Source organism: Hydra vulgaris, chromosome 09 (assembly GCF_038396675.1).
Source record: "Hydra vulgaris chromosome 09, alternate assembly HydraT2T_AEP".
Lineage (NCBI taxonomy): Eukaryota > Metazoa > Cnidaria > Hydrozoa > Anthoathecata > Hydridae > Hydra > Hydra vulgaris.
Genome location: NC_088928.1, coordinates 49,055,449 through 49,068,445, shown reverse-complemented (window position 1 = coordinate 49,068,445; position 12,997 = coordinate 49,055,449). Strand labels below are relative to the sequence as shown.

Sequence of the window (12,997 nt, the reverse complement as noted above, 5' to 3'; positions counted from 1 at the left end):
TTCCCGAAATTTTGAGCAAAATTTCCCGGAAAATTTCAACCCTACTTTCAGAACTATTATAAAAGTATTTATGAGATAAATTAATTTTTTTCTGAAATAACATGACAAAGTTTAACTTTAAAATAAAATGTTTCGTTTGGATAAGACTTAGTGTTTATTTCAATGCTTTGATATAAAAACGATTCAAATTTTTTTATTTGCTTGGTCCACACCAACCAAAAAAAATCATTTTTAAACTGTGATTCTTTGATAATATGAATAAAGCTATTTGATTTTTTACATCAATAAAATCAATAAAAATATCAATAAAAACTTTTTACTCTTTGTAATTAATATCCATTATGATTTTTTCTTTTTTTTTTTTTTGTCCTCTCGCTTGGCGGTCCAAGTTGTAACAAATAATCATGTTTTATGGTTACATTTACACAGAAAAATCTATGATGGAGACTTGCGTAAAATCTTGACGTTTTTGAGTAGATTAGTAGTTTGCAATAAAAGGAAATAATTATTTCTTTAAACAGCATTGCACAACCATTTTACATTCTTTCAAAGTTAAGTTTTCAATTTTTAAAACAATATTTATTATAGAGTTTTTTATTAAAAAGATTTTTCAGCTATCTGTTTTTTTTTAAATCAAAATTTTATATTATTTTACAAATGCGGCTTTACAAATGCTTTTTACAACAATTAATTTTGTGTAAATAAACGCCGCATAACAAAAACAATATCAAGAAACAACTTAAATATTCCACACTGTGCTCTCCTGAGACCGCCAGGGTAAATTTTGGTTTACTCTAATTTTTTTTGTTTAATTATTAATATTGGGTTTAAGTAAGTGTTTTAAAATGATTTTTAAAATATAAACTAACTTTTAAATATATTTTTTTTTGTAAAAATAGTTTTTACCTAAAATAATATATGGAAGGGGAGGGAATAATATGGGGAGGGCGGGGATTTTTTTTCAAAGTTTATAGGATATTACACCTCTAAAACAATTTTTGTTAAAAGAATACAACTTTGAAATGAAAAAATGACATCTTTTATGATAAAACTGAGATAAGTTCCAGAGTTAACAACATAACGTCAATGCAATAAATGTAGCAGTTTAACATGAATTATTGAAACTCCTTATAAAGTAATTCAATCACTTCAAAGTTCACAATAATTAAAAATTTTAAAAAAGGAGAGAAAAGGACTACTTGAAACTGTTTATACCAAACTCAGTCACACTTTTCTTAAGCTGTTTTGCATAATCATTGTATTCCAAACGACGTTTTTATCGCACCCATACTTGATAGTGATAGTAGTGAGCACCTTCTCCTGCCTGCTTGGCATATACACCAAGCCCAAACTGACTATGCTGAAGAAAAGGAACATAATGACATAAAGTATGAACTTTCCATCTAATATTTAATTGGTAGTTAAACTTTTTCAAAAGATGAAGCTGCAGATTTTCGAAAGTTTTTTTAAAATCTAAAACTGATTCAGCAATAGATTCTCCAATAAACATGCTAAAACCTTTTATTTTAATAATTGAAAACTTTCTAATACAGCTAACTACAGGTTGGAGAAATATCATATTTGGTAATATAGAGGCTGCACTTAAAAGGTTAATTTCTAAATTATCTAATTTATCTAAAAGTCTCTGTGAATTGTTACCATCCAAACCAGTTCCGTGGTAACCTCTAAGGATTATATAATTTGACTTTAGCCACGAATCAAAATCAGGCCACAGTGTAATTAATATTTTTACAAACATAGAAGTAATACTAATAAGAATGTGTAACTCTGGTGGAGGAATGAGATGTTCCACTAAAGTTTCTAAAGGTTCATCAAGATACACAACTCTAGCAGAAATACAGTTTTTAAATTCCATCATGTGATTTTTTTTGCATCCATCTTCAACGAACTTGTTGTAGCTGATATCAATTGAACCTTTCTTTTTTTTTTGCTCTCAATAGTACTTTCCCCTTTACACCAGAGACATGCATACTTGCCGCTGTGACTGCTTAAACCAAATAAAAAGATTTAGATCAAATGCTTTTGAATATTTTACATCACTCAGAGCTAGTGGTTTCAATAGTTTACTAAGATTACCATTATGCTCTGAAACATCTTTAACTAAAGCTAAACTGAAACATCTTTAACTAAAGCAAACAGAAACATCTTTAACTAAAGCTAAAATCAATGATCTTTTTACATCAAAATCATCAAGACTTTCTGAAGTTGTATGTTTACATAGTGGATCAAAAACATTTATAATGCATTTAAGAAAACCCTGTCCACCATCAATGGAAATCCTAGCAATAGTGCAATAAGGATTCAAACCTCTTTCATTAATCATATGAAGAATTAAATCAGAAGTATCTTTTACAAATACCAAACTGCGACTTATCTCTTCATCCCTAGAAATGAATGATTCAGTTTTGACATCATAAAAATCTGAAAATATGTTATGCAGCTCCTCTATCTGAGTTAATATATTAGGTTCTAACATTTTCTTCGCTAAATTTTTTCGCATATGTTTACAAAGTAGCTTAGTCTTTCTTTTACTCAGGTTTAGAGTATTAGAGATTTCCATTATAATTTCTAGAGATAACTTTTTAACTCTGCTAAATTTATTATCAGGTGTGCCAACAATAACAAGGAGATTGTTTCCAAAGGTTTTTAAAGGAAACTTGTCTCCAGATTTAATTTTGTCTCTTTTCATTTTTATTTTGAGAATCCCAGAAGCAACTTGCTCACTGGATACATTTCCAAGACCTTCAGCCAACATAATTAGGTTTTTTACAGCTTCACTCTTTCAGCAAAAGTGAGAAATTCCTTTGCCTAAACAGAAATATAAATTAGGAAAAACTCTGATATTATTATATTTGTAAAACATATACAAATAATATTATATTATATGCAAATAATATAAATAATACACTTATATTTAATATAAGTTTTTTGGACAACACTCTTTTTCTACATTATATTCTCTCCAAAATAAATTTTGAATATGAAGTTTTACTGCGGGAGTTACTTTAATAAGTTTATGTGATCCTTTTCCAAAGGAAATAAAGCAACATGCACAAATTAGACGTTTTTCGTCGGCCATTTTGACAAAAAACATAAGTTTTGTACCAATTTGAATAGATGATGTAATCATAAAATGACGCAATTTATTTTAGACATTTTAATTAATTAAATCTAAAATTTCTGTTTAAAAGTTAGTTTAGATTTTAAAAATTATTTTAAAATACTTTATTTAACCCAATAATAGTAAGTAAACAAATATTTTTAGAGTAAACCAAAATTTACCCTGGCGGTCTCACAAGAGCACAGTGTCCAATCGATTAAAGTTTTTGTTGTTAAACATCAATTGCTGAATGTCTTAGTGAAAACTTCATTTCGTACGTAAAATCTGTACTGCGTAACGCTTCATAAATAGGTTTGAATATCCAGTATATTTATACCCAGTTGGCTCAATATGAATTTTAGGCGTTTAAAAATATCTTGTGATGCAATAAAAAAATTTTTGTAAAAGAAACCGTTTTCGAAAACCAATAACAGATGGGGCATGGGCATTATATATACGAAATTAAAAAAAAATTGTATAAGTAACCAGTAACAGATGGAGCATTGGGTAACTAATGACAGATGGGGCATGGGCATTTTATATTCAAATATAAAAAAAAAAAAAAAATTTCTTTTAGGGATATTTTTTTCGAACGATACCACCATAGGCAATTTTACGTGTGTGTTTTTAGAAGCCATTCGGTACTTTTTAAGGATTCACCTCTCCCCCCCCCCCCTCATTTTATTCGTAGAATCGCCACTGGGTACCGCCCAAACTATCGCTGGGTTGTGGTACCGCCCAAACTATCGCTGGTTACGGTACTGTGGGCTAAGTTTTTCATTATCCATTAGAGGACCAAAAGTATGGAATAAAATCCTATCTAATAAACTTAAAACTCTTGAAACTCTTGACGAATTTAAAGTAAAATTGAAATGCTCCTAGTTAGTGATGGAGTGCTTGACTTTTTCGGGTGACACAGATAAGTTTTTTCGATTTAGTTTAAAGTTTATCTTTGTCAACCCTTTTATGGATATTGGTTGAAGCATGCTTAAATACATATAAATGTATATATATTTTTTAATTGGAAAGGTTCTTCTCAATTCTGTGTTTTATTAATAATTTAAGTATTTAATCTTAATTAATTAAAAAGAAAAAAGTAGTTAAAACCTTTTTTTTTTATTTATTTATTTTTGTTATTGCAAGTTTTACTTTGTGCAAATTTATATTAATCTTTGTATACTTATTTATTTAATATTTATTTCTATTTGTTATTTTACTTTTTATTCATTATTTTACTAAAAGAAATTTTTTTTTAATTTTTTTTTTTTTTTTTTTTAATTTTTTATGACCCTGTAACTTTTTGTTTTTGTTTTATCTTTTTAAAAATAAAGTCTTATTTTTTATATATATAGGTAACATTTATATACTCTATACGAAATTATTTATTTTTAACGAAATTAATCTCGGGGCTTGGCGGTAAGACAAATTGTGTCTTCTTCTTTCCCCGGCCATATGTATATTGGAAATATTTGTTGTATTTATATTTTTATACGGCAAAAAAATGAAGAAAAAAAAAAATTTGCAAAAAATATCATGAATTTGGTGTTTTTTTAGTGGTATATTTTGAAAATACTAGAGGAACAAAGTGAACATTGTTTACTGATATCCTATTTTAATTTATGTTAATAACAAGATATATATGTAGCAGGGGCTAGAAAAAGACTAATATGTCTTATCGCCAAGCCCTTTGATAAATTCCGTAAATATAAAGTTTTGTTTAAAAATAAGTACTTCCGTTAATAATATAAAACAAACAAACGAAAATTGGTAGAGAAATAAATAAAACATCTATTATTTAAAAAATAACAAGAAGCCCTATTTAGTTTAACATATTCTTCTAAAAGCACGGAAAAGTTTAATTTTTATTTATTATAAAATCGTGAATTGATTTTTATTATTATTATTATTTTTTTTAATATTAAACTTCAGATCACAAAACCAAAGTCTAAGGATTAAAAGTAAAAAGAATAACAACACATATTAAACAGCAAAAACATAAATTTGAAAAGTTACCAAGTGCATATAACTTAACCGTTTCTAAAATTAATATACTTTTGATTTAATTGATGGATCAATCATAAGGATATTTTGCATTTTTAGAAATAGTTTTGTGGTAGATCATTTTTTAGTAATAACTGTCTAAGTTTAGCCATAAACTCATTTAAAATTGTTAGAGTTTTAAGTTCAGTTGTGAGTATGTTGTTCTATGCTTTTGGCCCTCTAATTGGAATTGAGAACTCAGTTGCCGTAAAAAAACTTTTGGGTTGTATATAGTTGTTACTTGAATATCTAGTTAAGTATTTATTCTGATTAGTTTTGAATAAGAGATTAAAAGTTTTTGGAATAATACTTTTATTTATTTTGAACATAAAAATTAGAAGAATATTTAGCATATTTAACTTAGTAAATAAAGGTTGGCACGGTATATAGCTGCTTTCATTGGATATAATTCTGATTGTATGTTTTTGCATATTAAAGAGTTTTTTTGATTTATTTTTATTGGTACTACACCATGCAATAGTAGCGTAATTAAAATAGGAATGAATAAAAGAAAAATATAAGAGTTTAAACAAATTGAATTTAAAAAAGTTTTGCCCTATAAGGTAGGCCAATGCTCCTTGATAATTTACCTTAAATATATTTTATACAATCTCTTCGTGTTACATTTTTGTCAAGGAGTACTCCTAGAAATTTTAGTCATACTTCTCTTTTTATTTCGCAATGTTTAATGAAAAGGTTTGGAAGTTTAAATGGAGTTTTTTCTCGTTCTCAAAAAATATATTTTGTTTTAGTTAAATTTAGAGATAATTTGTTTGCTGTAAACCATTCAGCAAGGTATAGTAGTTCTGTGTTTACAGTTTTAAATAACATTTTTATATCATAGTGAGCATAAAGTATATTAGTATCATCTGCAAAGAAGATTGTGTCTAATATATTACAAGATTTGCTTAGATCATTGATATACTAGAAATAAGAGCAGTCCTAGTATAAATCCTTGTGGTACTCCACAAGATATATTTATGTTGTTAGTTTTTCCGTAGTTATGAAAAATATAATGCCGTCTATTTGACAGATAGCTTTTAAACGATTTAAGGTTCGAGTGTTTAATACCGTAGTTTTTTAATTTGGTTAATAAAATATAATGATTTACAGTGTCAAAAGCCTTATTTTTGTTTTCATCGACAGATTTAGAAACATCATGAACAAGATGAATAATTGCCTTATCATTAGAGTGACCTTTTCTGAATCCAAATTGTTTTTAATAAAGAATGTTATTAATATCTTAGAAATAGTAGGGGAGACCGGGGCTAGTTGGCCGCAGGGGTAAGTTGACGAACTGCGTTTATCTTCAGAGCCTTTTATCAGAAAGTAACAAAAATTACACAGAACCTTCCTAATTGATCATTACATCATTCATTATAGTATTGTCAGGATTCACGCATGCGCATGGGAGATATTAAGATTTATGCATTTTTTGGACAAAAACGTAATTTTTTGAACATCGCTTCCTTTTTACTTTACAAAGAAAATGGTTTATCGTATGAAAAAAAAAATATTTTGAAAGTTCCAGTCACAATTGGTTTACTATATCCAGTCAGACTTTCTTTCAAAGTTGCCGTTTTTCAGGATCTATAGACTGTTTATTGAAAAAAAGGCTTCCGGGGTAAGTTGACAAAATTTTCACGCGATAAGTTGTCTCATAGCATTTACTATGGAAAAAAAAAAAATTTATAAAATTTTTTTTTTTTTAATTTTTAACAATATTGAAAAAGTTTATTCTTACAAAAAAAATTCAAAAAAAAATTTTTTAAGTTTTTTTTTCACAGATAAAAAGTGGGCTTCTGTTTTGGCTGTTATACGGACTAACATTTGGTAGCAGCTTAAGAAATATTAAATTTTGGGATAAAATTGTTGCCAAAATTAATAGTAAAAAAATTTCTATTAATTTTGCACTTAATAGTACATTAATAATCATTTTTATAGTTTGTGCCAACTTACCTTGTGGTAGGGTAAGTTGGCACAAACTATAAAAATGATTGTGCCACAAGTTGGCGCAATTTTTTTTTTTTTTTTTTTTTTTTTTTTGGGGTCTAAATGGCTCCAATAATTTTGTTTTTGTAAATGAATGCAAATTTTATAAGTTACTCAAGTTCATACTCTTTAAGACTACACTTTAATATTTTTAAAAACATGTACTGTTCGGGCTACAGAGCTCATAGAGTAAAAACCGAGTCAACTAGCCCCGGTCTCCCCTACAGTCTTTTATACATAAAATGTTCTAATATTTTTTAGAAGCATTCTAGTATTGAAATAGGTCTATAATTTGCGAAACAAGTTGCTTCTCCAGATTTTAAAACTGGTATGACCTTTGCATCTTTTAGTTTATCAGGAAAGATTCCTTGTTCTAAAGAAAGACTGAAAATGTGCAAAAGCGGAGTTTTTAAATAAAATATTGATTTAATTATTATATTGCTACTTAGATCATCAACTCCGTTACGTTTATTTGATTTTAATAAATTGACAGCATCAATTGTTCTTTTTCAGATAACTTTTTATTTTCCATAAGATTATTTTTAGAGATTAAATATGATTCAAAGCTAGTTTTACTATTTTTTATTTTTGAGGCCAAACTTGGGTCCGTATTATCAAACGCATGATCGAAAGAATTAACGATTAAAGAATAATTAGTAATTAAAAATCTTGTGATATATTAGACACAATCTTGTTTGCAGATGATACTAATATATTTTATCTAATAATAGGGAAAGTTTCATTATAATGGCTTTGAAATATGCTATGAAAACAATCATAAGCTTTCTCTGGACTTTTAATTTTTAAATTAGTTTCCCAATTTGTTGTGGATAACAGATTGATAAAAGTATTAATGGATGAATTATTAATTATTCGCTTTTGAATTTTATTTTTTCCTGATATTTTATTGATGTTTTTTTGTGAAATTATAAACACTGGAAAGTAGTCTGAAATGTCAGTAACAAATATTCCAGTCATAACTTTTTTGTTTTTGAATTTGTTGATTATGATTTGATCAATTAATGTAGCACTATTGTATTGGTATTGTGGTTTATCTTCCTGTATTGTGGTATTGTGGTTTATCTTCCTCCGGCTAATTGCCATATAGAGGCCACATACCCAGGCCAGCTAAGACAAGTTCAGCTCACAAAAGAGCATCATCAACCACTTTGCTGACCAAAAGTAAGTGAGTTTAGGAAGAACGAAGTAACTTATAGTGAAAGTTAGAAGAAGTCAAGTTAGAAAGATAGCATAGAGAAAGCGGACAGCTATTGCACAAGATGTTAGATTGCGCAAATTCAAACTATATGCATAATTGGCTTAAGCTAAGTAATGGACATAATTTTTACTTTTTTAATACACTACTTTTTAATACAGTTATATTTAATAATATATTTAATACAATTTTTTAATGCACTATTTTTTGTTATGCGTGTTGGTTTGTTAATTGTTTGAATGAAACCATTTTGAAATATAATATTTGTAAAATTTCTGACGCTTTCATTTTTTTCATAATCGAGCAAGTCTAAGTTGAGATCGCCCACAAAATAAATTAGTTTGCCACAAATATCATTTTTTGTAATTAAACATTTAAAGTGTTTGTTAAATACTTTTATATCACCTGAAGGTGGTCTATATATGACGTGCAAAATTATGTTTTTGCCGGTGTTGTTTAATACTTCAATGGTTAATAACTCATAATCTTTTGTTATTGAGTACAATTCATTACGAAGTTTAAAATCTAAAGAATTGCAAATGAAAATGTCCATTCCTCCTTTTGCTTTTTCAGATCCTCTTATTTGATGAATAATTTTATAATTATTAATTTGAAAGTTAGAGTTATTCTTAATTTCTTTATTCCGGCACCATGTTTCTGTTAGGCATATAACTTGAAAATTTATTTTGACACTAAATAAAAATTCCTTAAGTTTATCAAAAATTTTGTATACTTCTTATATTTAGATGTAGGATGGATAGTGCATTCTATTCATTCTAATCATCTATTTCAGCAGTTCGCGTTGAAACGTTTGAACTGTAATAATAAGAGCTTATATTTTTCATCCCTCCCCATCCTTATAAAATCTAACATTTGAATCAGGGTTGTTTCCTAAAAGTATATTTTTGTTTATTAGAAAAGCTTTAATTTTATTCGTGTCGTTATCATTGGATATGTTATTTTTAGCATTACAATTAGATAATAAGTTTGTTTCCATTTTAAAATAAGAATTTAAGCAGTAAAAATAAAATAAAAACAAACTTTTTACTTTTCTTTGGGAGTCCGGTCGCGAAAGATTAGTTTTTGGTATTGTGGTTTATTCTCCTCCGGCTAATTGCCATACAAAGACCACCATACTAAGGCACGCAAAGACATGTTCAGCCCCCCAAAAAGGAGCGTCATAACCGCTTTACGGCCAAGAGTAAAGTGAGTTTCGGAACAACGAAGGTAGGTTAGAATAAAAGATAGAAGTAGTCGGGTTAGAAAGATAGCATAAAGAAATGCGGACAGAAATTGCACACGATGTTAGAGGGTGCAATCGGTAAAACACATGCTGTTAATTAGGTTAACCTAATTAAAGCATGAAAAAAGCACAGGAACTAAAAAGTTTCAGTATGTGTTTTTTTCCGTTTTAATTTTTTAAAGATTAGTTTTTTGTACAATATTACTGCGTAGTTTACGCCTTCTTGTTCTTTTATTCAGTTGTTTTCGAAGCTGTTACCTTATAATTGTGGTTTCAGCGAGTTTATGTAAATTTATGTAAATCTTTATTTATATAAATATTTTTCCCTTTTAAATTTTTCGCCTGTTTTAAAATGTCTACTTTGTTTTTACAGTTTAGTAGTTTGACAATTATTGGTCGAATTTTATGTGTGCTTCTAAGTCCAGTCCTGTGAGCCCTTTCAGTTTTTATATTTTTTTTAAACCAAGTAAAAGAGCTTCTGCACCTTGGATTCACGGACACTCAATTTTTCATTTTCGTTTTCCTTTATGTCTTCTATTCTTAGGTTGTTTCTTCGTAAGCGATCTTCAATTTCTTTAAATTTACTTTTTATTTTAGTTATTTTGCTATTGTCTTTCATTTTAATGCTTAACTTCGTTTTTTTTTTTACAACTTCAAATTAATCCGTAATAATCTCTTTGTTAGTTTGCATAGCTTTGATAATACCGCTGCAATCAGCAGCAAGAGACATAACTTTTTTATTTGTTGTTTCTAATTCAATTGCAATCTTATTGATTTTAATTGAGTTTTTGCTACCGACATTTTCATTCTTTTCTAACCGCTCGGTAAGTATTTTTATATTTGCTGCTGTTATTGATGTGAATACTTTTTCATGATCTTTCAATAGCTTTCTTTTTCCTTCTAGAATATCATTTTTCTGTTTTTCGAGTAACTCAGAAATTATCTTCATATCCATTTTTAATTTTTATACGTTTATGTGTTTCACACTAGAGGTCTATATAAAACCTGCAGTAACTGAAGAGTAACGAAGAACGCGCATTATTTTAAAGATGAAAATATAAAGAATTTAACGGATGGTCTAACAATGCAATTAAACATTTAATAAACAGTTTACCATACCTTTCATATCTTTTTCTATATGATAATATGATTCAATTGGCATTCCAACAACACTTGAGAGAGAGCACATAAAGTAAGAATAAGAATAGTTTGCGGTAATATTGATTGACTCTAATATGACACTTAGTGTTTTGTTATTTTTACGCTTTTTGGGAAATAGTAATAAAAAAGGATGCGTTTTCGTTAGTTTTTTGAAGATCCATTGCCAATTACCGATATGGAACAAGCGCTAAAACACAGTTTCCTTTTGGAGTAGTTTTAATAAAATATTAACATAAATGAAGCAACATAAAATAACTTACTACTAAATATAATTTTGGTATCAATCATACATAAAGCGAATTGATTATTTTCTTAAAGATAAAATAGTTGATTATTTTCTCCTAGATATATCATGAGATACAAATATACTATACTAAAGCATAAATAAGATTTTAATAGAAATTAATTTTATAAAGTTTAAACATCTAGAACAAAATTTAACACTATTTTTAGTTCAAATAAATAAGTTTGTACTTAAAATTTTACTGCAAACTTATTTACAAAACTTTCTTATAGCATGAAAAAAATTAACAGTTTAAAAACTATAGAATCACCACAAGTTGCATATCCAGTTTATGGCTGAGATGTCCTTAATTTTCATTGTATGTTAAATACGGTGCAAGTCAGACGTGACCTAAGAGGGTGTTAGTCTCTAGGCCCGAGCGTGTAATTCGTGAGGAATCATACTGCCCTAGTCATCATTTGCCTTACTGATGACTGCCGTAGCAGTCAACAGGTAAGGATTACACCATACTGATGATAACTTAAAAAAGATTTTTTTTGAAAATTGTTATACTATGTTCAATATTGATTGTGGTGTGCATTTTCTAAATGTAAATGTTTTTTATCAACGGTATTTTTCAATACAAGTGATTATTTGTATTAAAATTTAAATGTTTAAATGTATTTTATTTTTGTTTTATATATATTTATTTAATATATATTTTTTTATACATATTATTTTGCAAACTCTAGTTTGTAATTATATTCATTTATAATTTATATGTTAATCACGGTTGTTTCAAATGAGCTCTTTACGGCTTCGTGCTATTTTTTGAAAACATTTATTCAAGGAGTTCTACTAAAACTTTTATAACTTCTTAAATACTTATAAAATAAAATAAAACTAACTATATAAAAAATAGTTTTGTTCTGTAAAAAGAATAAAAACATCGATAAAATAATTTATCTTACAAAATTGAATATATTAAATAAGATTTTCTTTAACTTTAAATTAACGCTGCAATTCATGAACGTAGCGGAATTTCAATAATTAGTTGTTTCTTTTTATCAAACAAAAAAAAAAAATTTTAATCATATTTCTGATATCTATTATTAAGTATAAACATTTTTAGACTATTATAAAAACAAAAAAATATTACTCAAACTTTATGTAAAATGAAACAGATATTATTGTCATACAACAAGTGCGCAAAAAAAAAAAAAAAAAAAAAAAAGAGAAAATGATTTAACGTTTGATGTTTTACGTTATTGCTATAAAAACGTAAACAAAAATTTAAGTGAAAAACTAGAAAAAGTTGCTAAGCAAGCTAAGTTTGAAAAGATGTTCTATAACATAGCGAGGTACAGAAAATTGGTTTTTAATTTTCATACGCATAAAAGGTTAAAATTTTAATAGCGTACGTTACTGATCAAAAATATTTTATTTGACATCTATAAATAATAAAACTAAATATATAAATGCAATAAAACTCCCCCTCCCCACACACACTCTTTATTTATAAAGGATCTTTATTTTTATTTTATTTTTTTAAGAAATTTTTAGATATTGAGGATTTTTTTAGAAATTGTCGTCGGCCATGTGTTTTAACAATAATTTATTATAGCCCGTTAAAAGTAAATATTTATTTAACAAAGAAAGATTGATCATTCACTTTTTTTTATTTGAAGATGAAAACGTTTATATAAAAAAAAAAGTTAGTGAATTTTTTACACTTTTTATGCGGAAATTTTTGTGACGTTAAGCTCGCTTTTGATTAAAAATATTGATTAAAAGAGCTCATTGTACCTAACTTTTTTTTATGTATTTAGAAAATGCCCAAAAATCTAAATAATTATATAGAGCCCAAAATAGTTTTTAAAATGCCTACTATAAGTAAAATTTTAAATATCGCACGTAAATAAAAATAATGTAAGCTAAATGAGGGTGTTTTTCTTCTTTTAAATGAGGTTTATCTTGAAATCATAAATCGTTGATGAATTT

At 27.2% G+C, this 12,997-nt stretch overlaps 1 non-coding gene across 1 annotated transcript; it reads right to left on the bottom strand.

The window, feature by feature from the left end:
- Window positions 1–11,395: 11,395 nt before the first annotated feature.
- LOC136085665 (U8 small nucleolar RNA) lies at window positions 11,396–11,533 on the bottom strand. The gene has a single exon (XR_010641137.1). It is a non-coding gene; the product is annotated as a U8 small nucleolar RNA (small nucleolar RNA).
- Window positions 11,534–12,997: the final 1,464 nt, after the last annotated feature.